The sequence below is a fragment of the Papio anubis genome, chromosome 13 (assembly GCF_008728515.1).
Source record: "Papio anubis isolate 15944 chromosome 13, Panubis1.0, whole genome shotgun sequence".
NCBI lineage: Eukaryota > Metazoa > Chordata > Mammalia > Primates > Cercopithecidae > Papio > Papio anubis.
In genome coordinates, this window is record NC_044988.1 from 98,277,255 (window position 1) to 98,304,847 (window position 27,593).

General features: G+C 49.7%; 1 protein-coding gene and 1 long non-coding RNA gene across 7 annotated transcripts in view; one reads left to right on the top strand and one right to left on the bottom strand.

The window, feature by feature from the left end:
- Positions 1 to 10,741, bottom strand: part of ZER1 (zyg-11 related cell cycle regulator) — a 43,329-nt gene extending 32,588 nt beyond the window's left edge. For 4 of the 6 annotated variants that reach the window (XM_031654617.1, XM_021927144.2, XM_031654616.1 and 1 more), the window contains exon 1: positions 9,870 to 10,218. The gene's annotated coding sequence lies outside the window, so the exon portion shown is untranslated. Of the gene's footprint in view, positions 1 to 9,869; positions 10,228 to 10,638 lie in introns of those variants that run through there. The other 2 variants (XM_031654615.1, XM_031654614.1) reach the window with 2 other exon arrangements.
- LOC110741359 lies at positions 9,460 to 20,038 on the top strand. The gene is made up of 2 exons (XR_002517431.2): positions 9,460 to 9,837; positions 19,735 to 20,038. It is a non-coding gene; the product is annotated as an uncharacterized LOC110741359 (long non-coding RNA).
- Positions 20,039 to 27,593: the final 7,555 nt, after the last annotated feature.

Here is a 27,593-nt window from a genome sequence, read left to right on the forward strand (position 1 = left end):
TCTTATAGAGGGAGGAAACCCAGTCAGCGCAGAGGGAGCTGTGTAAACTGGGACTGCAACCTGGTCTTGTGGAATTCCTCACATCTCTTAGAGCAAGCTTGTCCAGCTTGTGGTCCATGGGCTGCATGTGGACCAGGACAGCTTTGAATGAAGCCCAACACAAACTTGTAAACTTTCTTAAAACATTATGAGATTTATGGACTTTTTTTTTTTTTTTTTAAGCTCATCTGCTATTGTTAGTGTTGGTGTGTTTTATGTGTGGCCCAAGACAATTCTTTTTCCTGTGTTGCCCAGGGAAGCTAAAAGATTGGACACCCCTGTCTTAGAGGGTTCTGGAGTTCTGGGGCCCAGCATTGTCCCAGCTTCTGGGAGCCTCCCTCTGTGTCCATTTGTGAGCCTTCCAGACTGCTCAGGAAATCCAGTGGGAAGCCACAGGGCGCTTTGGGCTTTGGAGTCAGCCAGTTCTGAGTTCAACTGTGGCACCACTGTCTTACTGGGGTCTATGTGTGGATGAGCTGTGAAGTCAGGCAGGCCTAGCTCACATTTCAGGCTTGCTGCTCACGAGCAAACAAACTTGGGCAAGTGTCTCCACCTCTCTGTGCCTCAGTCATTTTTCCTCTAAAATAGAAGCAGCACAATACCTCATCCCCAGCATGGTGTGAAGATTCCATGGAATAATATCAAAAGGACTTAGAACGCTGTCTGGCACGTAGTCATTGCTCAATAAAGACTATTATTATTATTGTTGTTGTTATAATCATCACCTTCTCCTATCTCATCTGCCCTGGCTCCCACAGAGTAGAGTCTGTTCTAGCCCAGCTCCAGGGCCTGGGTATCCCACAACAAGGCTTATTGTGTCAGCTGTCCCACTGGCAGCATGGCACCCTCAAGGGAAGGCACAAAAGCCAGGATGCCTGGGCCCCGGGCATGGCCTTCCTTTGCCTTCATTTACTTCCAGATCTTCAAAAGCCCAGTAGCCTCTCTTGCCTGGGAAACTGGAACCAGAGGGAGCACTGCTGGCAGAGTGTCCCCACTCTTGGAAAGCAACTCTTTTCAAGTCCACTGGAATTAGAGTCAGCTTTCTGGCCTACTTGGTCCCCACTAACCCTCTACTCCAGCCAGCCTGGCCTCACTGTCCTGGCAAAAGGCCGTCGGCACAGGTCACCTTCAGACCTTTGCCCAGTCTGTTCTCTTTCAACAAGGACCATCCAAATTCAACTAATTACTGTACTTTCTACTTTAAATACTGCCTTCTCCCCTCCCCTACCCAAACACAATCCATGTCCTTCCTCCAGGAAGTATCTCCTGGCCACTCTAGCCCACATGATCTTTGAACTCTCCTTTCACATAGCTGATACCTATGGTCCCAGTGTCAAAGTTACTTCCTCTGGAAGCCATCCTTGACCCACCAGGGTGTGCCTGCTGAGTGCCCCCACAGGCCCGACCTACCACAGCAACGAACGCTTGGTATTGATGTGGCTTTGATCATTAAGTGTCCTTGATGGATGGCCAGGTCCATGAGGGCAAAACCAGGCTGTCTTGTTTGGTATCACATCCCTGGACCTGCTCACTCAGTCCCTGCTGAGCACTGGGGGTCCTATGGTGAGCAAGCAGGAAGAGGTCCTTGACCACATGGAGCATACTGGCTCCAGAGAGAGACAGATGCACCTACGGAGCCCACAAGTGGCCGTCGTGTAACTGGGACCAGTGTCTTCCAGGAGGAGGGGCCTGGGGCTCTGGGTACCCCATCAGGGGACTTGCCCCAGACTGGGGAGTCAGAGCAGGTGTCCTTAGAAGTGACATTTCAGGCCGGGTGCGGTGGCTCACACCTGTAATCCCAAAACTTTGGGAGACTGAGGTAGGTGGATCACCTGCGGTCAGGAGTTCAAGACCAGCCTGGCCAACATGGTGAAACTCCGTCTCTACTAAAAATACAAAAATTAGCCAGATGTGGTGGCGCATGCCTGTAAACCCAGCTACTCGGGAGGCTGAGGCAGGAGAATTGCTTGAACCCAGGAGGTGGAGGTTGCAGTGAGCTGAGATCACGCCATTGCACTCCAGCCTAGACAATAAGGGCAAAACTCCATCAAAAAAAAAGAAGTGACATTTCAGCTGGGACCCAAAAGATGAGTCCTAGTTAACTCTGGTGAAGGGGGAAAAGGGAAGGCGCTTCAGGAGGAAGCAAAGAAGTACCTAAGCTGCAAGGAGAGGGAGTGCATGGGACATTGGCACTATGGGCCCAGGTCCATGACTATTTGCTAAATGAACAAAGGAAGCACTGAACACTCAATGTGGGGCCTGCCACAAGGTGAGGTTTCAACAAAGGCCTGCGGAAGGAATGACGAAGGACTCGCCAGCTGGGGTCTGCACGAGGCCTGGGAGGTACAGCACATTCTCGCATTCTCCCTGCTCGTTGCGCCCAGGACACTGCTGGGCGCCCAGTGGCTGCAAATGATGCCTCTCGACTCGGAGGCTCTGAATGAGGGAGAGTCACTGGGGTTTTGCCTTTTCTGCAGGTCTGAGCCCAGTTACCTAGGCAGCTACTCTGCCCTTACCATGCTCCCCAAGTGGAAGAAAAAAGCCCCCAAAATACAAGCCAGGTAGATGGTGCCATCTGCTAGCCTCCCCTTAGCAGTGTTGACCTTGCCACTCAGGGCTGGAATGAGCTGGAAGAGGAAGGAGCCATCCTCCATCCTGGCATGGAGACTGAAGGGCCCTGGGGCTACCATGCCCTGAGCCCCATCCAGCTGCAGGCCCGGCACCTGCCAGAGGCAGCCATCTCTACCTACTCCACTCTACCTACTCCTCTCTACCTACTCCACTCCTTAGGGATTGTCATTCTCAGGGCAGGCACAGGACATCTGGAATTGCAGCCACTGAGGACAGAGGGAACTCTGGTTATGACCGACCACCACACTGGGAGAACCCTGTGTCTTTCTCCATCCCTTTTCTTGCATGTTCTCTAACACTAGATCTATCATGAACTTACGATATCCTGGGGCATGGGGGCAGTGGGAGAGAAGAGAGAGAAAAACAGTAGCAGCAGCAGCAGCAGGCACCGCGGTACCACGTCCATGTTGGCTGCTTCCAGATGTGGTCCTAAGCTCCTTACAGGCTTTACTCCCTGGAGTCTCTTATTTAACTGACAAAACATTTCCTAGTACCCTGTACTTGCAACTAATTAATCATTTACATAACAATTTGTCTACTGACCCCCTCCCACTGCCTGTGAGCTCTGGGAGGACAAAAGCTGTATGCTTGCTTGCATGCCTGCATCCATGCACATGTACACACACACACACACACACACACACACACACACGTGCGTAAGTGCGCACGCACGTGTATCCTTGGTGCCTGACTTTGGTGCCCAACTTATGCCTGGCATTTAACAGAACAAAGGTTTGCTGTGACTGGAATTATCTGACTCTAGTACTACAAGATAGAGATTGTTACTCCATTTTTTGATGAAGATACTGACGCATACACAACTAAGCAGACGCTTGCCTGAGATCACAAAACTGATGAGAGTGGGATGCAAATCTAAAGCAGACCCCTGCTTCTCACCAAACATTTGGTCTTCAGTCCATCCATCCAAACAATGGGAGAGAAAGAGAAACCGAAGTCCGGTGGGGGGAGCATGGGATCCCACCAGTGTCCTGATACCCAGGGGACAGAGAGGTTGGGGGAGCCAGAAGCTCTGAGCCTTGGAGCCGTGCTCACCCTGTGAAATATTAACCTAGGAGCTGGAGGGAAAACCCAAACAAATGCCCTATTTACAGAGGCTAGACGCTTTCCAGGAGGCAGTAGATCAAGGGCCAGAGCCTGGGGGTGTGAGGAGAGGCAGAGCAAGTGTGGGGATCTCCAGGCGGTCGGGAAACAGGTGAAAACCAGATGCCACCTGGCTCTGAAAAGTCTGCAGAGATTAAATCCATGAGGTGGGTTATGTCAGAAAGATGCAGACACGCAGAGTGGGGAGTGTGCCTCACGGCTAGGTGGCTGCCAGTGATGCTGGAGACAGAGAGGCCTTGAGGAGCTGCATTCAGCTAGTAATCAGACTGGCTGGGTTCCACTCTTGTAACCAAATGTATTAATGATCCTACCCATACTGATACGAAGTATATACCAAGAATTCTGGCCGGGTGCGGTGGCTCACACCTCCAATCTCAGCACTTTGGGAGGCCAAGGTGGGCGGATCACAAGGTCAAGGGATCGAGACCATCCTGGCCAACATGGTGAAACCCTGTCTCTACTAAAATACAAAAATTAGCGGCCCGGCGCGGTGGCTCATGCCTATAATCCCAACACTTTGGGAGGCCGAGGTGGGCGGATCACGAGGTCAGGAGTTCGAAACCATCCTGGTTAACACGGTGAAACCTTGTCTCTACTAAAAATACAAAAAATTAGCCGGGTGTGGTGGTGGGCGCCTGTAGTCCCAGCTACTCGGGAGGCTGAGGCAGGAGAATGGCATGAACCTGGGAGGCGGACCTTGCAGTGAGCCGAGATCGCGCCACTGCACTTCAGCCTGGGCGACAGAGCAAGACTCTGTCTCAAAAAAAAAAAAAAAAAAATTAGCAGGGCATGGTGGCGCATGCCTATAGTCCCAGCTACTCAGGAGTCTGAGGCAGGAGAATTGCTTGAACCCGGGAGGCGGAGGTTCCAGTGAGCCAAGGTCACGCCACTGTACTCCAGCCTGGTGACAGCGAGATTCCGTCTCAAAAAAAAAAGAACTCTGCTAAGTATTTTATATGTGTTAATTAATTGAATTCTCTCAACCCCCCACAAGGCAGGAGTTAACATCTACAACTTACAGAAAACGCAGCTGGAACGAAGGGGTTATGGCTAGGTAATTTGCCACAGACTATGGATGTGAACAGACAGATATGTCCACAGGTAGTTCATTAGTTCAAGACGCAGTGTGGCAGGGCAGGCACAGTGGCCTACACCTGTAATCCCAGCACTTTGGGAGGCCAAGGCAGGTGGATCACCTGAGGTCAAGAGTTTGAGCCCAGCTTGGCCAACGTGTTGAAACTCTGTCTCTATTAAAAACACAAAAATTAGCCGGGCATGGGTGACAGAGTGAGACTCCGTCTCAAAAAAAAAAAAAAAAAAAAAGAGACCCAGTGTGTCCAGCTTTCCATCCATGTTTGCATCAAAGCCACAGATAACTTACTTACTTACTTTTTATTTATTTATTTTTATTTTTTGAGACAGAGTTTTTCTCTTGTTGCCCAAGCTGGAGTGCAATGGCACGATCTCAGCTCACTGCAGCCTCTGCCTCCAGGGTTCAAGCAATTCTCCTGCCTCAGCCTACCAAGTAGCTGGGATTACAGGTGCCCACCACCACGCCCGGCTAATTTTTGTAGTTTCAGTAGAGACGAGGTTTTGCCATGTTGGCCAGGCTGGTCTCAAACTCCTGACCTCAGGTGATCCATCTGCCTTGGCCTCCCATAGTGCTAGGATTACAGGTGTGAGCCACTGTGGTCGGCCTATTCATTTATTTTTCTTTTAAGACAGGGTCTCACTCTGTCACCCAGGCTGGAGTGCAGTGGTATGATCTCAGCTCGCTGCAACCTCCACCTCTCGCGTTCAAGCAATCTCACACTTCAGCCTCTGGAATAGCTGTCACTACAGGTGTATACCAACAGACCTGGCTAATTTTTTTATTTTTATTTTTTGTAGAGATGAGGTCTCACCATGTTGCCCAGGCTTGTCTCAAACTCCTGGGCTCAAGCAATCCACCCACCTTGGCCTCCCAAAGAGATGGGACTACAGGTGTTAGCCACCGCACCCGGCTGCCACAGATAACTTATGAGGTACATATTATCATTTTGTTTCCCAGATGAGGAAACAGTGGTTCAAAGATGCGCAATGAGTTGCACAAGGTCCTCCAGTAAATGCCTGACCCTAAAGTTCAAGCTCCTTGCCATTATGCTATGGGGAGGGATCTTTCTCCAACCTCAGCTTTCTCTTCTGTTCCATGAGCCTCCACCACTTCCTTACAACTTAGGCACTGAGCTCACATGATCCAGTACTGCTGGTAACCACTCCGTGGGCATATGTCATTTTTTGGCCACAGCATTGAAAGCTTCCTGAGGGCAGAGTCCCTGTGTGATTCCTGGGGTCTCCATTACAGAGTATGTGAGTGGCTCAATGCCGGTGACAGAGCGTCAGCTCCACAAGGTCCCCAGCCAATGTTTTCCAGCCTCAATATTTATCAAGGTCCTTATCTATCAGCATGCTGCGAGTGGCACACGCTGTGTTGCGTATGTTGTGAACAGGGTTGCTGAGGAGATGCCATGAAAGGATGGCAGGAAGGTGGTGACCAATAATTATGAAGAGTGATGTTCCTGAGAATAATGCTTCGAGAGACCCTTCTGCATCTCCGAAGCTGGAAAATCAGTTTCAGCGACTGCGCCAGATACAAGACAGTGGTCCACAAATAGATAACCAGATGGGGGTCTCTGCACTCACCTCTCAGGAGTCCAGAACAGGTGAGTTACTGAAGCCAAGCAAAAAAACCACAGTGCCAAGAGCAGTCTTCCAGCTAGTGGACTCCCCAAACGTGTCTGCAGAATCCTGGCAGTACTAATGATAACACCTTTGCAGACAGCTTCAGAGCACACCTAATTCTTTCACAACCTATGTCTCAGTTCATCCTCCCAACAGCCTTCAGTTAGTTGGAGGCAAGGAAAGGCTATTATTCTAAACGTACAGATAGGAAAACTAAGGCCCAAAGAGGGGATGGAACCTGCCTAACTCACACAGCAAGCCAGCAGCAGAGCGGGGCTTGAACCAGGTCCCCAGGTCAGCAGCCTGGGGCTCTACCCACAACAGCCTACCCTAATATGCTGGCTCTCAGCTCCTAAGTGCTCCCACCTTTCATTTTCAAACCCTCTGGCCCAGTTGCCCTGCTCAGCCTGTGTCCCAGCCCTGAGGATACAGTCCGGGCTTGGGGTGTAAGGAGGGAGATCAACTGTGGTTCTGCCTCCTATAAGGCAGGCTGGATAATCTCAGCCTCTGCCGGGCGCTTCAGGATCAACAGCCTCTACCCATAGATCAGCCACGCACACCCAACCACATATCTAGGCCCAGCATACACTGCCCCTCCCCACCTGTCTCCAAGTCACATTCATTTCAACACCCTCATTTTGCTATTTTATGTGGTAGAATGCAAGAATGGAAATTTGCTGGGCTCTTTTTAAATTTTTTTTTTCTTTTTTTTTAGAGATAGGGTTTCCCTATGTTCTCCAGACTGGTCTCAAATTCCTGGCCTCAAGCGATCCTCCCGCCTTGGCCTCCCAAATTGCTGGAAGTGCTGGGCTCTTTTTTAAAAGTCCCCATCACCTTCTGCTGCTGTCAAAAAAAGCTAGGACCAAGCTAACCTCCTCCCTGCAGACTATTAACCCACTGTTACCTCTGAGGGGTGTCAAGAAGTTTCTATCTTGCCTTCCCCAATATTGCTTCAAATCCTGCTAACTGATGGAGGCAGCTAGAGCTGGTGACACCACCAGCTAGTGCTAAAACGAACGGCTCTGAGGCAGACATACATGCCCACATTTCTCATCATCACATCATCATCAGTGTGGCTGCTATTGAGCACTTTGTGTGAAATATTGCATTTAAGCACTTCAGTCCATGATTTTATTTAATCCAACAGCCCTAATTTATTTTATTTTATTTTATTATTTTTTTTTTTTGAGACGGAGTTTCACTCTTGTCGCCCAGGTTGGGGTGCTGCAGTGGCGTGATCTCAGCTCAGTTCAACCTCTGCCTCCCAGGTTCAAGCGATTCTCCTGCCTCAGCCTCTCCAGTAGCTGGGATTACAGGTATGCATCACCACACCCAGCTAATTTTTGCATTTTTAGTAGAGACGAGGTTTCACCATGTTGGCCAGGCTGGTCTCGAACTCCTGACCTCAGGTGATCCACCTGCCTCCCAAAGTGCTGGGATTACAGGTGTGAGCCACCGCGCCCAGCCTGCCGTATTTTCCAGATGAGAAGATTGAGGTGGAAAAAGCTCCCATGCCCACATTCTCACAACCAGGAAGCTGCGGCATAACTTAACTTGATTTAATTGCAGTTCTCTGTGACCATGATTCTTCGTATTTATTCCATCAATGGTCATTACAAAGATGGAAGAAGGGTACTTATAACCGAAGCCCCAAGCACAATGGCCATTTGTCATCTAAAACAAATCTGTATTTTCTCCAACCACCAGACACTTCAACAAGTACAGTTCTGAAAGGGTGTCCCCATTAGACACCCTGTGGCCCTATATCACAAGGGCAGTCCCTGATGTCTTCCCCACCATTATCTGGTCCCCACTGTTCTCTGACTTTCTTGCCAACCACTCTTCCCCTTCTTCAACCTGCTCCAGTCCCCCATCGTCCCGCTGTTTCTTTCTTTTTTTTTAAGACAGAGTCTCGCTCTTGTCACCCAGGCTGGAGTGCAACGGCACCATCTCAGCTCCCTGCAACCTCCACCTCCCGGGTTCAAGCAATTCTCCTGCCTCAGCCTCCTGAGTAGCTGGGATTGCAGACATGAGCCACCACGGCCAGCTAAATTTTTTTGGTACTTTTAGTAGAGATGGGGTTTCACCATGTTGGCCAGGCTGGTCTTGAACTCCTGACCTCAGGTGATCCAGCTGCCTCAGCCTCCCAAAGTGCTGAGATTACAAGCGTGAGCCACTGTGCCTGGCCCTCGTGCTGTTTCTTCAACTCACCAGGCATATGACCACAGGACCTTTGCATTTGCTGTGGAATGCTCTGCCACAAGAGAGCTACCTGGCTTGCTCCCTCACTTATCTCTGCTCAAAGGTCACCTTACTAGAGACCTTCCCTGAACACCCTCTATAAAAAGACAACTCCCAACTCCATTCCCATAGTCCTTCCTTCTTTATTTTTCTCCAAAGCACTTATTACCACCTTACATATCATGTTTATTATTTGCTGAATGAACAAATGAACCAAAGTAGCGAGGCCCTTCACCCCGGCCACCACTTTCTGCTCTAAGTATAGCCTCCTGTGACCCTTTTCAAAGCTATGCTTTCATGCTCATCCTCACCAGTTTGAAGCCTGAAGAGAAACATTCTGTGAAAGATCATATATGGGAGGATTTTCCCAAGACATCAGATATTCCCCTCCCCTTAAAAATCAAATGCACTAGCCGGGCGCGGTGGCTCATGTCTGTATTGCCAGCACTTTTGGAGGCTGGAGGGGGCGGATCACTCAAGCCCAGGAGTTCGAGACCAGCTTGGGGAACATAGTGATACCCCACCTCTATTTAAGAAAAAAAAGGAAGAAAAGAAAAACAAAACAAAACGAATGGACTGACAAACACAGGCAAAGACTGGGGACCTGGGGCTCTTTCGGTCAAAGAGCAGCCAAGACAAGTTCCACCCACAGAGCCATAGTGGCCAGCACAGTCAGTTTCACTATCAACTCACCTGTCGGGCCGGCTCCCTTGGCCCTCCGGTTGCAACCTCACCTTGTTGGATTTCCCTATACTTTGTGTCATCCCTTTTGGGAGCTGATCCAGAATCCAAGTCGTCCCTGAGCTTCTAAGCACTTCTCTGGGGGAACTTAAGCTCATCCAACAGGTAGGAGGGGCAGAGGGTGGCCCTTTCAGCCTACACCGATCCCCCATCTTGTAGGGGCAAACGACAGAGCGTCATTTTCTTTCTGGAGGAAGGGAGCTCAGTTTTAAAGACACGATTCTCAGACCTGGCGGCAGCGATAGAGAAAGGAGCCCTCCCACCACTGGCCAAGATGGACCTCAGAGAGTGGTTGCAGCGGCGATGCTTAGGCCCAGTAGGCAGGAGACAAGGAGGACGCAGGTACATCCCTTGGCCCGGGGTACGGGACCTACCCTGGATGGGGCTGCCCTCAGCGTCGGCAAGCGGACGTGATGCTTCGCAGGCGAGGAGGAGCGAAGAATGCAGCCCAGGAGAATCCGGGGCCAGAGCACCTCAGGAGGTTGGGGATCTCGTCAGGCTAGACCCAGGGTCCAGGGGAGACGGGGGTCGGCGGGGCGGAGCTTGGGATCCCGGGGACGGGAGCTCCGGGAGGAAGGGGGTCGCGACGGGGACCCCGTGGCGGTTACCTTGCCCTCAGGGCTGCCGGCGGGGCTGAGGCTCCCGGGCCCGGCCCCTCCCCCGATCCGGCTCCTACGGCTCGGAGGCTGCAGCCGCCGCCGCCTCCGCTGTCAACAAACCTGGGGCGCGTCACTTCCGGGGCCGCCCCTTAGCAACAGCGAACGGGTTCCCCCGATTAGTCCCGCGGCTAACGCTGGCGGCGACGGCAGAAGGTTCCGGCGACCGGCGGGCGGCTCCTTTCCCGGGCTCGGCAGATTAGGCCGGTGGAGGAGGCCGCCGGCTACGCCCCCAGGCCGCCTGAGAGAACGCGTCATTCAGGGCTCTCCCTGGCCTCCGAGGGGCCCATTCGTGGGACCCCGGGATCAGTGCCCGCCCGGGCGCTGCGGTTCACCTGAGCCCAACACTGCTGAAGGGCAGGACTGACTCTGGGCGCCAGCCCCCTCCATCCAGCGCCCTACTGAACATGTCTTGCGTTCTCCACGGGTGGCTCACACTCGCGTGTCCACCCGCAGTCATCACCGTCCCCCAAAACGTGCTACTAACCTCCATCTAGGGCATGAGCCACCAGGCAACCGAGCTTCCAGATGGGAAATTGGGAGGCGACGTCGGCCCCTGCATTTCCCTGGGCCCCTTGTCCAGTCTCCAAGTCCTGAGGATCCTCTCAAACCAGTCCCTTCTGGCCGAGCGCAGTGGCTCACGCCTGTAATCCCAGCGCTTTGGGAGGCCGAGGCACGCGGATCACCTGAGGTCAGGAGTTGGAGACCAGCCTGGCCAACACGGTGAAACGCCGTCTCTACTAAAAACACAAAAGTTTAGCCGAGCGTGGTGGTGCGCGCCTGTAATCCCAGCTACTCAAGAGACTGAAGCAGCAGAATCGTTTTAACCCAGGAGGCAGAGGTTGCAATAAGCTGAGATCGCACCACTGCACTCCAGCCTGGGCGACAGAGGGAGACTCCATCTCAAAACACCATCATTTCTTTTCTGGATTTATATTTTTTTCTTTTCTTTTCCTTTCTTTCTTTCTTTTTTTTTTTTTTTTTTTTTGAGAGACGGAGTTTCCCTCTTGTTGCCCAGGCTGGAGGGCAATGGCCCTCAGCTCACTACAAACTCCCCGGGTTCAAGCAATTATCCTGCCTCAGCCTTCAAGTAGCTGCGATTACAGGCGCCTGCTATCACGTCCGGCTAATTTTCGTACTTTTAGTAGAGATGGGGTTTCGCCATGTTGGGCAGGCTGGTCTCAAAGTCTTGGCCTCAGGTGATCCGCCCACCTCAGAAACTCTGCCTTTTACTTGAAGTGTTTAGACCTTTACATTCACTGTGATTATTTTCCTGGTTGACTCTAAGTCCATTTTGCTATTTGTTTCGTTTCTTTTTTTTTTGAGATGGAGACTCTCTCTGTAGCCCAGGCTGGAGTGCACTGGTGCGATCTTGGCTCACTGCAAGCTCCGCCTCCTGGGTTCACACCATTCTCCTGCCTCAGCCTCCCGAGTAGCTGGGACTACAGGTGCCCACCACCACGCCCAGCTAATTTTTTGTATTTTTAGTAGAGACGAGGTTTCACCGTGTTAGCCAGGATGGTCTCGATCTCCTGACCTTGTGATCTGCCTGCCTTGGCCTCCCAAACTGCTGGGATTACAGGCGTGAGCCACAGTGCTGGCCTGCTATTTGTTTCTTATTTCCTATTTGTTTTCTGTTTTCTTTCTTTCTGTTTGTTTGTTTGGGGTGGAGTCTGTAGTGTTGCCCAGGCAGTGCGGTGGCCACGTCTCACTCCGCAGCCACCTCCCCACCCCTCACCCCGCTTGAGTTCAAAACAATTGTCACAAGCCTCCAGAGTGGCTGGGACTGTTTGTACCACACAACCTATTATTGTGTGCTGTGTTTAGTAGAGACAGGGTTTCCTGGTGAAGCTAGTCTCGAACTCTGAGCTCTCGGCAATCAAGGCCACCTGAGTATCCAAGCCTGCTGGGGGATTACAGAGCCTATAGGCGGGCTTTTTTTTTTTTTGTGAAGCGAGGAACCACTCTTGTTACCAGGCTGGAGTGCAATGGCACAATCTTGGCTCATACAAACTCACCCTCCCAGGTTCAAGTGATTCTCTGCAAGTCTCCCAAGTAGCTGGGATTACAGGCGTGCACCACTAAGCCCAGTTAACTTTATATTTTATTGGTGGGATTTCACCATGTTGGCCAGGCTGGAATGGGGCTCACTGACTTTGTGATGTGCCCGCCTCGGCCTCCCAAAGTGCTGATATAACAGACGTGAGCCACCACGCCCGGCCCAAGTGATGTATGAATATGAGAGTTCCCATATAGCCACATCCTCATCAACAATCGTTATTGTCTCTCTGATTATATCTATCTTAAGGAGTGTAAAACTGTACCTCCACCTCCTAAGTCAAGCAGTCATACTCTTCCCGAGTAGCTGAGACTACAGGTCTGCTACCATGCCCAGCTAATTTTTGTATTTTTTGTAGAAATGGGGTCTCCTTATGTTGCCCAGGTTGATCTCCAACTCTTGGGCTTAAGCCTCAGCTTCGACAACCCCATCTGCTGAGAATATAGGTTGAGTCACTGCGCCAAGCCCAACAGCTTTGTTAAGGATTCAAGACTGTACGAACATAGCTGTAGGTGGTCAAAGATTAAAAGGTACTATGCAAGAAAAAAAATCCACAGCAGTTCTTGGGGCCGGGAGGAGCTGTCAGAAAGGGTTCCTCAAGAAAAGAGCGTCTAGGCAGGGCGTGGTGGCTCGTGCCTGAAATCTCAGCACTTTGGGAGGCTGAGGTGGACAACACCTCAGATGGACAACATAGTGAAACCCTGTCTCTACTAAAAATACAAAAAGAGATCTCAAGTCGTCAACATCAGATCAAACTAAAACCAGACCGTCATCGAAACCAGTAATCTTTCGGAGACGGCGGATCAGAATCAAGATCAGGACCAGGTAAATCTCAAGAAGTCGGGTCAGGCCTCGATCTTCAGGAGAACTAAAACAAGGAGGTCATTTCGGTAAAAAAAAAAAAAAAAAAAAAAAAAAAAAAGGCCAGATGTAGTGGCAACTGCCTGTAGTCCCAGCTACTTGGGAGGCTGAGGCCAGACTGGGTGACAGAGCAAGACTCTGTCTCAAAAAAAAAAAAGAAAGAAGAAAGGAAGGAAAGGAAAGAGAAAGAAAAAGAGAGAAAGAAAAGGAAAGAGAGAGAGAAAGAGATAGAAACGGAAAGAAAGGAAGGAAGGAAGAAAAAAAGAAAAAGAAAGAAGGAAAGGAAGGAAGGAAGGGGGGGGCGGGCGGGCTGAGTGTGGTGCCTCAAGCCTGTAATCCCAGCACTTTGGGAGGCCGAGACGCGTGGATCACAAGGTCAGGCGATCAAGACCAGCCTGGCTAACACGGTGAAACCCTGTCTCTACTAAAAAATACAAAAAACTAGCCAGGCGAGGTGGTGGGCGCCTGTAGTCCCAGCTACTCGGGAGGCTGAGGCAGGAGAATGGCGTAAACCCAGGAGGCGGAGCTTGCAGTGAGCCGAGATCACACCACTGCAACTCCAGCCTGGGTGACAAAGCAAGATCCCCTCTCAAAAAAAAAAAAAAAAGGAAGGAAGGACAAGGGAAGGGAAGGGAGGAGGGGGAGAGAGAGAGAGAGAGAGAGAGAGGGAAAGAGAGAAAAGAAAGAAAAAGGAAGGAAGGAAGAGAGAGAGAGAGAAAGAAAAAGAAAAAGAAAAGAAAAAAGACAAGACAGGCCAGGCGCGGTGGCTCAAGCCTGTAATCCCAGCACTTTGGGAGGCCAAGGCGGGTGGATCACGAGGTCAGTAGATCGAGACCATCCTGGCTAACACGGTGAAACCCCGTCTCTACTAAAAATACAATAAAAATTAGCCGGGCGAGGTGGCGGGCGCCTGTAGTCCCAGCTACTCCGGAGGCTGAGGCAGGAGAATGGCGTGAACCCGGGAGGCGGGGCTTGCAGTGAGCCGAGATTGCGCCACTGCATTCCAGCCTGGGCGACACAGAGAGACTCCGTCTCAAAAAAAAAAAAAAGAAAAAAGAAAAAAGACAAGAGCGAGCCGGGCACAGCAGCTCACATTTGTAATCCCAGCACTTTGGGAGACTGAGGCAGGCAGATCACCTGAGGTCGGGAGTTCATGACCATCCTGACCAAAATGGAGAAAACCCATCTCTACTAAAAATACAAAATTAGCCTGGTGTGGTGTCGCATGCCTGTAATCCCAGCTACTCAGGAGGCTGAGATAGGAGAATTGCTTAAACTCGGGAAGCGGAGGTTGCTGTGCACTGAGATGGCGTCATTGCATTCCAGCCTGGGCAACAAGAGCAAAACTGCATCTCAAAAAAAAAAAAGCGGGGCACAGTGGCTCATGTCTTCATGCCTGTAATCCCAGCACTTTGTGAGGCCGAGGCTGGCGGATCATGAGGTCAAGAGATCAAGACCATCCCTGGCCAACATGGTGAAACCCTGCATCTCTACTAAAAATACAAAAATTAGCTGGGTGTGGTGGCGCATGCCTGTAGTTCCAGCTACTTGGGAGGCTGAGGCAGGATAATCACTGGAATCCAGAAGGCAGTGAGCCAAGATGGTGCCAGTGCACTTCAGCCTGGACAACATGAGCAAAACTCCATCTCAAAAAGAGAAAAAGAAAAGAAAGAAAGAAAGACAAGCCCTCACTTTGGGAGGCTAAAGTGGGAAGCTCACTTGAATCCAGGAGTTTGAGACCAGCAAGGGCAATGTAGTGAGATCCTGTCTCTACAAAAAATTTAAAAATTAGTGAGGTATGGTGGCACGTGCCTGTAGTCCCAGCTACTCAGGAGGATCTCTTGAACCCAGAGGGTTGAGGCTTTAGTAAGTCATGATGGTGCACTGCACTGCAGCCTGGGTGACAGAATGAGACCCTGCCTCTAAAAGTTTTTAATTCCAAAAAAGCAAGCCTCAACAAAATGCTGCCTATAATAAACCTACTTTAAATGTAAAGACAGAGATAGTTTCAAAGTAAGAGGCTGAAAGAAGATATAGTTTTGATATAGCAAGCCAAATTCAGCAGCATATTAAAATAACAATATCCTATGACCGAGTGAGATGTGGGAGTGGGATTTATTGTTGGAATTCAAGGACGGTTCAGGGTATGAAAATCAAGCACTGTAGGCTGGGCTCAGTGGCTCATACCTGCAATCCCAGCAATTTGGGAGCCTGAGGTGGGCAGATCACCTGAGGTCAGGAAATCAAGACTAGCCTGGCCAACATGGTGAAACCCTGTCTCAACTAAAAATACAAAAATTAGCCAGGTGTGGTGGCAGGCAGCTGTAGTCCTAGCTACTCAGGAGGCCAAGGCAGAAGAATCGCTTGAACCCCAGAGGTGGAGGTTGCAGTGATCTGAGATCGAGCCACTGCACTCCAGCCTGGGTGACAGAGCAAGACTCTGTCTCAAAAAAAAAAAAAAAAATCGGCCAGGCGCCATGGCTCATGCCTGTAATCCCAGCACTTTCAGAGGCCGAGGTAGGTGGATCACCAGGTCAGGAGTTCGAGACCAGCCTGAGCAAGATGGCAAAACCGTCTCTACTAAAAATACAAAAATTAGCCAGGTGTGGTGGCAGGTGTCTGTAATCCCAGCTACTTGAGAGGCTGAGACAGGAGAATTGCTTGCACCCTGGAGGCAGAGGTTGCAGTGAGCCGAGATCAGGCCACTGCACTCTAGCATGGGCAACAGAGCAAGACTCTGTTTTTAAAAATAAAAGGAGAAGGAAAACCTTAAATAATGCACAAAAATTTATTAGAGCCGATAAATGAATTCAGCAGAGTTGCAAGATACAAAAGCAACACACAAAAATCAGTTGCATTTCCATATACTTTTTTTTTCTTCTTTTTGAGACCGAGTTTCGCTCTTGTTGCCCAGGCTGGAGTGCAATGGCGCGATCTCGGCTCACTATAACCTCCGCCTCCCGGGTTCAAGCAATTCTCCTGCCTCAGTCTCCCTAGTAGCTGGGATTACAGGCACACGCCACCACGCCCAGCTAATTTTGTATTTTTTAGTAGAGACAGGGTTTCCCCATGTTGGTCAGGCTGGTCTCAAACTTCCCACCTCAGGTGATCTGCCTGCCTTGGCCTCCCAAAGTGCTGGGATTACAGGCGTAAGCCACCACTCCCGGCCGCATTTCCATATACTTTAAAAAAAAATCTGAAAAAGAATTTAATAAAACCAGTTCCATTTACAAGAGCATCAAAAAGAATAAAATATAATAAATTTAACCAAGGAGGTGAAAGACTTGTACACTGAAAACTACAAAACATTGCTAAACAAAATAAAAGAATACCTAACTAGGCTGGGTACAGTGGCTCACACCTGTAATCCCAGCACTTTGGGAGGCCGAGGCTGGCAGATCACCTGAGGTCAGGAATTCAAGACCAGCCTGGCCAACACGGTGAAACCCCGTCTTTACTAAAAATACAAAAATTAGCCAGGCATAGTGGCAGACGCCTTTAATCCCAGCTACTCAGGAGGCTGAGGCAGGAGAATCATTTGAACCCAGGGGGGCAGAGGTTGCAGTGAGCCAAGATTGTACCACTGCACCCCAGCCTGGGCAACAGAGTGAGACTCTATCTCAAAAAAAAAAAAAAAAAAAAAAGGCGGTGGTGGCTCAAGCAAATCCCAGCACTTTGGGGGAGCCCGGGAGGAGCCAGGCGGATCGAGGTCAGGAGATGAGAGACCATCCTGGCTAACACAGGTGAGCCAGTCTCTACTAAAAATACAAAAAACTGGGCCTTGGTGGCTCAAGCCTGTAATCCCAACACTTTGGGAGGCGAGGCGGAGAGGATCACGAGGTCAGGAGATCGAGACCATCCACAACAACCAGGGTAGAAACCACAACCTCTACTAAAAAAAAATACAAAACCTTGGGCTAGGTGGCGGGCCTGTGGTCCCAGCTACTTTCGGGAGGCTGGAGAGGCAGGAGAATGGGCGTAAACCCGGGAGGCAGAGCTTGCAGTGAGCTGAGATCCGGCCACTGCACTCCAGCCTGGAAGCTGACAGAAGCGAGACTCCCGTCTCAAAAAAAAAAAAAAATTCCCACGCCCGGGCTCAGTGGCTCATGCCTGTAATCTCAGCACTTTGGAAGGCTGAAGAGGCGAGGGCCGAGGATCATGGTCAGGAGATTGAGACCAGCTGGCCAACATGGGTAAAACCCATTCTCTACTAAAAATACAAAAATTAGCTGGGCATGGTGGCACATCTGTAGTCTCAGCTACTCAGGAGGCTGAGACAGGAGAATCACTTGAACCCGGGATACAGAGGTTGCAGTGAGCTAAGATTGCACCATTGCACTCCAGCCTGGGAGACAGGGCAAGACTGTCTAAAAAAAAAGAAAAGAAAAAAAAGAAAAAAAAAGTCCCAATGGTGGTTTTTGAAATACAGAAAAATTCATTCTAATATTCCGATGGAATCTCAAGGTACCCTTGGTAGCAGAAACAACCTTGAAAAAGAACAAAGTTAGAGAACTCAAATGCAAATCAAAACCACAGTGAGATGCCACTTCTCACCTACTAGGATGAGTATCATTTAAAAAAAGAAAGCTGGCGTGGTGGCTCATACCTGTAATCCCAGACTTTGGGAGAGCCCGAGGTGAATGGCGGATCACCTGAGAATCCGAGTTGAGACTAGCCTGACCAACGTGGAGAAACGCCGTGGCTACTAAAAATACAAAATTAGCCAGGCATGGTGGCATATGCCATGTGCCTGTAATCCTCACTACTCGGGAGGCTGAGGCAGGAGAATCGTTTGAACCCAGGAGGCGGAGGTTGCAGTGAGCTCAGATTGCACCATTGCACTCCAGTCTGGGCAACAAGAGCGAAACTCCGTCTCAAAATAAAATTAAAATAAAGAGTCATGGTGGCTCATGGCTGTAATCCCAGCACTTTGGGAGGCCAAGGCAGGCAGACAACTTGAGCCGAGGAATTCAAGACCAGCCCTGGGAGCAGCGTGGGTGAAAACGCATCCCTACAAAAAATACAAAAATTAGCCAGGCGTGGTGGCACTTGCCTGTGGTCTGAGCTACTTGGGAGGCTGAAGTGGGAGGATTGCTTGAGCCTAGGAGGCAGAGGTTGTAGTGAGATGAGATTGTGTCACTGCACTCCAGCCTGGGTAGCAGAGTAAGATCCTGTCTCAGAAAAAAAATAAAAATAAAAAAATAAAGCTTATTAACAATAACAAGAGATTGGAATCACAGGGAATTGGTTAATAAGAAGTTTTTTAAAAAAAACTCTAAAGAATATAGGAATAGCAGATACAAGGCAGATATGCCTTGGGGTAGGGTCACAGCTCTTAAAGCGGACTTCCCCAGAGATCAAACCTTGTTAGAAAGATAAAGCGGGCAGGCATGAGTGGCTCAAGCCTGTAATCCAAGCACTTGGGAGGCAGAGGCAGGCGGATCACAAAAGTCAGAGGTCAGAGACCATCCACAAGCTAGCATGGTGAAACCCGTCTCTACAAAAAGCACAAAATTAGCCCAGGCTGAGTGGCGGCGCCCTGTGAGTCCCAGCTGCACTGGGAGGCTGAGAGGCAGGAGAATGCAGGAACCAGGTGAACTGCAGTGAGCTGAGATCACAGCCCTGCACTCAGCCTGAAGCTGACAGAGCTGAGATCGATCTCAAAAAAAAGAAAGACAAGGCAACTGGGGCCTTGGTGGCTCCTTGTAATCCCAGCAGCAGCACTGGGAGGCCAAGGAGGGCAGATCACAAGGTCAGGAGATTGAGACCATCCTGGCTAACCGCGATTGAAACCCCGTCTCTACTAAAACACAAAAAATTAGCCTGGTGTGGTGGTAGGCGCCTGTAGTCTGAGCTACTCAGGAGGCCGAGGCAGGAGAATGGCGTGAACCCTGGGAGGCCCGGGCTTGCAGTGGCAGGCGTTAAGCCACTGCACTCAGCCTGGAGCTACAGAGTGAGACTCCGTCTCAAAAAAAAAAAAAAAAATTAGCTGGGCTTGGCATGTGCCTGTAGTCCCAGTCACTTGGGAGGAGCTGAGGCAGAAGAATCTCGCCCTGAACCGGGAGGTAGAGGTTGCAGGGAGGCTGGGGGGTGTGCGCCACTACACCGGCCCTGGAGACAAACAAGACTCTGTAATCAAACAAACAAAACGAGGTATGATTGGCTCAAACCTGTAATCAACAGGAGGCGAGGATAGAGGCGGATCGAGGAATCAGGAGATCCGAGACCATCCTGTGGCTGGCACGGTGAGAACCCGTCTCTGCTTGAGGCCGAGGTGGGTGGGCGCCTGTAGTCCAGCCTCAGGAGGCTGAGGCAGGAGAATGGCTGTCCAGCCCAGGAGGCGGAGAAGCACAGTGAAGCTGAGATCCGGCCACTGCCTCCAGCGGGCGACAGAGCAGAACTCCGTCTCAAGAAAGAGAAAAGGCTGTGGCTCAATGAATGGTAACAAAGTCATGGGTGATGCTGTGGGTGACTTTGATGAAACTTTCTGGAAATCTACCTTTGAAACTTGCTGGAAATCAGCTGTGGTGTCATGTTGAAACCAACCCAATTGTCCCACAGAACTGATGTATATGGTTTATTTTGAATAAATGTAGAAGTTGACCTTCAGGAGTCTTGAAACTTGAAAATGTTACACTTGTCTTATCTGAATTTCTTTCCCAGAAAACCAACTATCAGGCCTCCCAGATAGATAGTATCAAGGAACTGAAGCTTCCCAGATCACAGCATCTGTACCATGAGACACCAGACCCTTCACTAGTCATGATTACCTGACCACCTGCCACCTGCTTCCTGTTGAACAACTCCTCTATCCTATCCTCCCCTAATTCCTGTTTTCCTGTATGTAGCTACTTTTCTTTCCTGCTGTATAAACTCCTAATTTTAGTTGGTCAGTGAGATGGATTTGAAGCTGATCTCCCACCTCCTTGGCTGCAGTACCTGATTAAAGCTTTCTTTCCTGGCAGTACTGGTTGTCTCAGTGATTGGCTTTCTATGCAGCCAGCAGCAAGACCTAGACGAAACCCCTGGTGTTTTGGAAATAATGTCACAGAACTTGCCAGAAACCAGCCATCTAAGGTTCTTGGGAAAGCTATTTACGGGGAAGTGTCCCACTAGAGGCTCCTTTCTGAAAATAATGCCAGAGAAGAGTGTTGGGAGACATTCCTGGCTACTGGCAATGAAATAGTAGGCAGGCGCTGGACAAGTCCCTTGTTCTGTAGAAGCCTGCCTACCAAGCACACCGGAATTGGAAAGGAAAACCCATTCCATGCAGGAAAAAATAATTAAAGGTCCTAAATCCATTTCCTCAGAGCAGGAAATAATGACAGAATTTGAAGCTGAGAGTCAAGAGGTGATTACTTTGGCACATAGTGGCGTCTTTTACATCATTACGGTTTTATGTTAGCAGCTTTCGAAACTATTTATTTCCAAAATTAGTTTGTTGTTGTTTGTTTGTTTTCGAGACAGGATTTTGCTCTGTTATGCCAGCTGGAGTGCAGTGGTATAGCACAGCTCACTGCAGCCTCAAACATCTAGGTTCAAGCAATTCTCCTGCCTCAACCTCCCAAGCAGCTAGGACTACAGGTGTGTGCCACCATGCCCTGCTAATTATTTCTGTTAAATTTTTGTAGGCTGGGTGTGGAGCTCACTCCTGTAATCCCAGCACTTTAGGAGGCAGGTGGACTGCTTGAGCTCAGGAGTTCGAGATCAGCCTGGGCAACACTGGCGGAAACCCTGTCTCACAAAAATGTCTTTAAAGTGTGGGCATGTTGCCACAGGTATGTGCTCCCAGCTACTCAGGAGGTTGAGGCAGAGGATCTCTTGAGCCCAGAAGGTTGAGGCTGCAGTGAGCCAAGATCCCACCACTGTACTCAGCCTGGGTGGCACAGTGAGACCATGTCTCAAAAAAAAAAAAAGAATTTTTTTTTTTAAAGATGGGATCTTGCTATATTGCACAGGCTAGTCTTGAACTCTTGACCTCAAGTTGTCCTCCTGCCTTGGCCTCCCAAAGTGCTGGGATTACAGATCATCTTGTTCAGCCTATTTCCAAAATTTTTCATTACCCCAAATAGAAACTGTAACCATTAAGCCATAACTCCCCATTCTCCATCTCCATAGTCCCTGATGACATCTAATCCACTTTTATTTTTTATAAATTTGCATATCCTAGCTACCTTATACAAGTACAATCATATAGTGTTTGTCCTTTTGTGACTGGCTGTGATAGTTAGCATAATGTCTTCAAGGTTCATCATATTGTAGCATGTAAAAACCATGATGATGCTGAGGCCGGGCTTGATGGCTCAAGCCTGTAATCCCAGCACTGGGAGGCACGAGGCAGTAGGATCCACGAGGTCAGGAGATCCAGCGAGACCATCCTAGCTAACCCGGTGAAACCCGTCTCTACTAAAAAATACAAAAACTAGCCGGGTGAGATGGCATGTGCCTGTAGTCCCAGCTACTCAGGAGCTGAAGAGACTAGAAGAATGGCACAAAGCCAGGGCCCGGGCTTGCAGTGAGAGCTGAGATCAGAAGCCCTGCACTCCAACCTGGGCAGCAACAGAGCCAGACTCCGTCTCAAAAAAGGTAAAAAACGTGATGATATAGAGGCCGGGTGTGGTGACTCATGCCTGTAATCCCAGCACTTTGGGAGGCCAAGATAGGCGGATCATGAGGACAGGAGATCCAAGACCATCCTGGCTAACACAGTGAAACCCCATCTCTACTAAAAATACAAAAACATTAGCTGGGCGTGAATTAGAGTGGGCGTCTGTAGTCCCAGCTACTCGGGGAGGCTGAGGCAGGAGAATGCATAAACCCGGGAGGTGGAACTTACAGTGAGCCGAGATCATGCCACCGCACTCCAGCCTGGGCAACAGAGCAAGACTGTCTCAAAAAACAAAAACAAAACAAAAAACCCCATGATATGTATATACAACATTTTGTTTATCCATTCATCTGCTGATGGTCACATGAAATGTGTCCACCCATTGGCTATTGGGAATAGTGCTGCTATTGGCATACAACTATCTGTTCCTGCTTTTTCTTTTCTTTTTTTTTTTTTCTTACTCTGTCACCCAGGCTGGAGTGCAGCAGATTGATCATGGCTCACTGCAGCCTCCAACCTCCCGGACTCAAGTGATCCTCCCACCTTAGCCTCCTGAGTAGCTGGGACACCAGGTGTGTGCCGCCATGACTGGATACATTTTAAGATTTTTTGTAGAGGTGGGGGTCTCATTATGTTGCCCAAGCTGGTCGGGAATTCCTGCCTCAAGCAATCCTCCTGCCTTGGCCTCCCAGAGTGCTGTGATTACAAGCATGAGCCACTGCACCCAGCCCTGTCCATGCTTTTAATGCCTAGGAGTGGAAGTGCTGAGTCATAGGGTAATTCTATGTTTAGCTTTTTGAGGAACTGTCATGCTATTTTCCATAGCAGCTGCACCATTTTACATTCCCTCCAGCACATGTGTGGGTTTCTATCTCTCCACATGCTTGTCAGCAATTATTACTGTCTCTTTTTTTTTCTTTTTGTTTTTTTGAGACAGGGTCTCACTCTGTAGCCTGGAGTACAGTGGCATGATCTCAGCTCACTGCAATCTCCGCACTGCAGCCTGGGGACAGAACAAGGCCTCGTCCCGGGCTAGGGGGGGAATGTGGTGGTGGTGATTGAAAAATGTACAATAGGCCAGGCGCAGAGGCTGGCCTATCTCAGTACTTTGGGAGGCCACAAGGTCAGGAGATCGAGACCATCCTGGCCAACATTATGAAACCCCGTCTCTACTAAAAATACGAAAACTAGCCGGGTGTGGTCGCGGGCACCTGTAATCCCAGCTACTTAGGAGGCTGAGGCAGGAGAATCGCTTTAACCCTGGAGGCAGAGGTTACAGTGAGCTGAGATTGTGCCATGGCACTCCAGCCCAGCCAACAACAGCGAAACTGTCTCAAAAAAAAAAAGTACAATAAAGAATGCAGTGAGGCGGGCATGGTGGCTCAAGCCTGTGGTAGCACAGGAGGCCGGTGAGGTGGATCACGAGGTCAGGAGATGGGAGCCATCCTGGCTAACATGGTGAAACCCCGTCTCCTAAAATACAAAAAAAAACTAGCCAGGCGTGGTGGCTGACCTGTAGTCCCAGCTACTTCCCGGAGGCTGAGGCGGGAGAATGGGCGTGAACCCGGGAGGTGGAGCTACGAGTGAGCCGAGAGATCCCAGCCACCGCCTCCAGCCTGGGAAGCGACAGAAGCGAGACTCCGTCTCAAAAAAAAAAAAAAAAAAAAAAAAAAGAAGATGGGCAATGGGACCAGGCACGGTGGCTCATGACTGTAATCTCAGCACTTTGGAGGCCAAAGGTGGGGAGATCACGCCTAGGAGTCCCAGGAGTTCAAGACCAGCCTACCCAACACGGAGAAACCCTCTCTACTAAAAATACAAAATTAGCTGGGCATAGTAGGCATGCCTGTAATCCCAGCTACTTGGGAAGGCTGAGGTGGGAGGTGCTTGAACTCAGAGAAGTGGGAGGTTGGGGTGTTGGAGATTGCACCACTGCACTAAAAAGAATGGGAATAGAAGGCCAGGTGCTGCCGGACACAGTGGCTCATGTCTGTAATCCCAGGACTTTGGGAGGCCAAGGCGGGAGAATCACCTGAGGTCAGGAGTTTGAGGCCAGCCTGGCCAGCATGATGAAACCCCAGCCTACTAAAAATACAAATTTTTTTTTAAAAGGAAAAAGATATAAAAATCAGCCAGGCATGGTGGTATGAACCTTTAATCCTAGCTACTTGGAGGCTGAGGCAGGAGAATCACTTGAACCCAGAAGGCAGGGTTTGCTGTAGGCTGGACATCACCCCGGCTGCACTCCCGGCCCGGCAACAGAGTGAGGTTCATCTCAGAAAAAGCAGGCCGGTAGCAGTGGCTCAAGCCTGTAATCCCAGCTGGGAGGCCGAGAGGCGAGGATCCGCGAGGTCAGAGGTCCGAGACCATCCTGGCCTATGGTGAAACCCGTCTCTACTAAAATACAAAAAACTAGCGAGGCCCGAGGAGTGTGGCAGGCGCCTGTAGTCCCTTCACTGGGAGGCTGAGGCAGGAGAATGGCCCTGAACCACCTGGGAAGCGGAGCTTACAGTGAAACCAAGGATCAGCTCACCACCTCAACCTGGACATAGAGCAGAGACTCCGTCTCAAAAAGGGAGTAGCATAGTTCATGCTTCCCTTGTATATAAAATTCTGGAAAAATACAAACTCGTAATGATGACAGAAAGCACATCAATGATGGTTGCCTGGGTATAGAATTGGGTGGGAATTGGGCAGAAAAGAGGGTAGGGAAAGAAATACCAAGGGCAGGAGGAATGTTTTGGGGACTAATAGGTGTGTTTATTATTTTGCAACTGTGGTGATGATGGTTTCATAGGTATCTATACACCATATATAGAGAAATTGTAATCTTAAAATGTGTGCTTTAGGCGGGTGGTGGAGTCAAGCCTGTAATCCCAGCACTTTGGGAGGCCGAGGCTGAGACAGATCTGAGGTCAAGAGATCCCGAGACCATCCTGGCCAACATAGGTGAAACAGGTCTCTACTAAAAATAAAAAATTAGCTGGCGTTGGCAGGTAGCGGTGGCTCAAGCCTGTAATCCCAGACTTTGGGAGGCCCGAGGCCAGGCGGATCATGAGGTCAGGAGTCCCGAGACCATCCACCACAGGCTAACAGGGTGAAACCCGTCTCTGTAGAAATACAAAACTAGCCCGGTGAGGTGGCTGAGCCTGTAGTCCCCAGCTACTTTCGGGAGGCTGAGGCTGAGGAGAATAAGCGTGAACCGGAGCTTACGAGTGAGCTGGAGTCGGCCACTGCATCAGCCTAGGCGTGGGCGGCTGATACTCACGATCTTAAAAAAAAAAAAAAAAAAAAAAAAAAAAAAAAAAAAAAAAGTGGCGTGGTGGTGAAGCCTGTAATCCTAGCTACTTGGTGATGGAAGCAGGAGAATGCAGCAGCCCGTGAGGTAGAGGTTATGTGAGCTGGAGATCTCACCACTGCACTCCAGCCTGGGTGACAGTGGAGCTCCATCTAGAAAAAAAAAAATTAGCCAGTGTGGTGGTGCGTGCCCGTAATCCCATCTACTTGGGAGGCTGAGGCAGGAGAATCGCGAACCTGGGAGTCGAGGAAGGTTGCAGTGGTACAGATCAGGCCACTGTGCTCCAGCCCTGGGATTCAGAAGGCTGAGACTCCATCTCAAAATAAAAATTTAAAATATTCAAATAAAGGCCGAGCCACGGTGGCTCACGCCTGTAATCCCTAGCACTTTGGGGAGGCCAATGTGAGGGGTGGATACTTGAAGTCAGGAGATGAAACCATGCTGGCCAAAATAAGTAATCCATCTGTACTAAAAATACAAAATTAGCCAGGCATGGTGAAGCGTGCGCCCTGTAATCCCAGCTACTCAGGAGACTGGAAGCAGGAGAATGCAGCTTGAACCCAGGAGGTGGAGGTTGCAGTGAGCGAGATTGCATCACTGAACTCCAGCCTGGGCGACAGGGTGAGACTCCATCCCTCCAAAAAAAGAAAAAAAAAAAGCCTGCGGTTTATGGAATGTCAGGTTGGCTAATCTCAATAAAGCTGTTAAAATTATGCACTAAAATAAAACTTCATTGGAAACTGGGTGAAGAGTACAAAATAACCTCCTGTATTATCATGTAGCAAAAGGCAACTTTCTGTGCAATTACAATGTTTCAAAAATAAAATTTAAAGGTTTTAAAAATAAGCATTACAAGGCTGAGGCATGAAGCCATGCCTGTAACACTTTGGGAGGCCGAGGTGGGTGGATTACCTGAGGTCAGGAGTTGGGAGACCAGCCACAGCCAACATAGTGAAACCCCTGTCTCTACTAAAAATATGTCACAAAATTAGTTGGTTGGTGGTGGCCTTGAATATAATCCCAGCTACTTGAGAGATTGAGACAGGAGGTGCCTTGAACTGGGAGGAGGTTGCAGTGAGCGAGATGGACCCATTACATTCCAGCCTGGGTGACGAATGAGACTCTGTCTATAAAAAAAGCATACACATTTTATTTAAAAAATAGCATAAATACTTGTCGTTAACATGAAAGGCTGTATCAGTTTAACTCTTTTATTTATTTATTTATTTTAGATGGAGTTTTGCTCTTGTTGCCCCAGGCTGGAGTGCAGTGGTGCACTGGCTCGGCCTGGCTCCACCTCCTGGGATTCAACATTCTCCTAGGTAACTGAGACCCTGAGCTTTCAAGCCCAGCTAATTTTTCTGCCAGCCATTTTTTGTGATGGGATTTCTCCCATTAGTCAGGCTGGTCGGTGCAACCTCAGGTGATCCTGTCTCAGCCTCCCAAATGCTGGGATTACAGGCGTGGCTCACCCTGTTAACCCACGAGACAAGGTCTTCCTCTGTCACCCCAGGCTGCAGTGCAGTGGTGCCAATCATGGTTCACCCTATCCTGAACTCCTGCCCTCCAAGCAATTCTTGCAGTCTCAGTCTCCCAAGTAGATGGGACTACTGCAGCTATGGGCCACTATACTCAGTTATTTTATTTTTTTTTTTTTGAGACTGTGTCTGGCTCTGTCACCAGCTGCAGTGCAGTGAGTGGATCTCGGCTCACTGCAGCCTCTGCCTCTCAGGTTCCAGGCAATTCTCCTGCTTCAGCCTCCTGAGCTGTGGGATTACAGATCTTTCCGATAATTTTATTATTACAAAGTAGAGACAGGGTTTCACCTTGTTGGTCAGGCTGGTCTCAAACTCTGACCTGCAAATGATCTGCCCGCTTCAGCCTCTCAAAGTGCTAGGATTTACAGGCATGAGCCATCGCGCCCGGGCCAACCTATTTTTCTTTTTTTTTTTTCTTTTTTTTTGAGCCAGTCTCTATTAAGCCAGGATGAAGTGGAGTAAAGTGACCAATCTCGAAAGCTCACTGCAAGCTCTGCCTCCCGGGTTTACGCCATTTCCTGTTCCCGGTAAGCTGGGACTACAGGCATGCCCACCCTCCTTGAAGCTAGTTTTTTTTTTTTTTTTTTTTTTTTTTTTTGAGACGGAGTCTGGCTCTGTAAATACCCAGGCTGGGAGTGCAGTGGCGGGCTTAGCTCACTGCAAGCTCCTCCGGGTTTATGCATTCTCCTGCCTCAGCCTCCCGAGTAGCTGGGACTATAAAGCCCGCCACCTGGCCCGGCTAGTTTTTGTATTTTTTGGTAAGTGGGGGGTTTCACCGTGTTAGCCGAGATGATCATCTCACAGTGACCTCGTGATCCCGCGTCTCACCGGCCTCAAGTGCTGGGGATTCAGGCAAACTCCCACCAGCCAGTCCCCAATATTTTAGTAGAGGCGGGGGTTTCACCGTGTTATGCAAGATGGTCACCGATCCTGACCTCGTGATCCGCCGTCTCAGCCTCCCAAAGTGCTGGGATTGGGCTTGAGCTACCGCGCCCGGCCCTATTTTCTTAAAGATGTGCTGTGTGTGTGTGTGTGTTTCCCTGTCTTCCTAACGGATGGCAATGCAGCCAACTTTGCA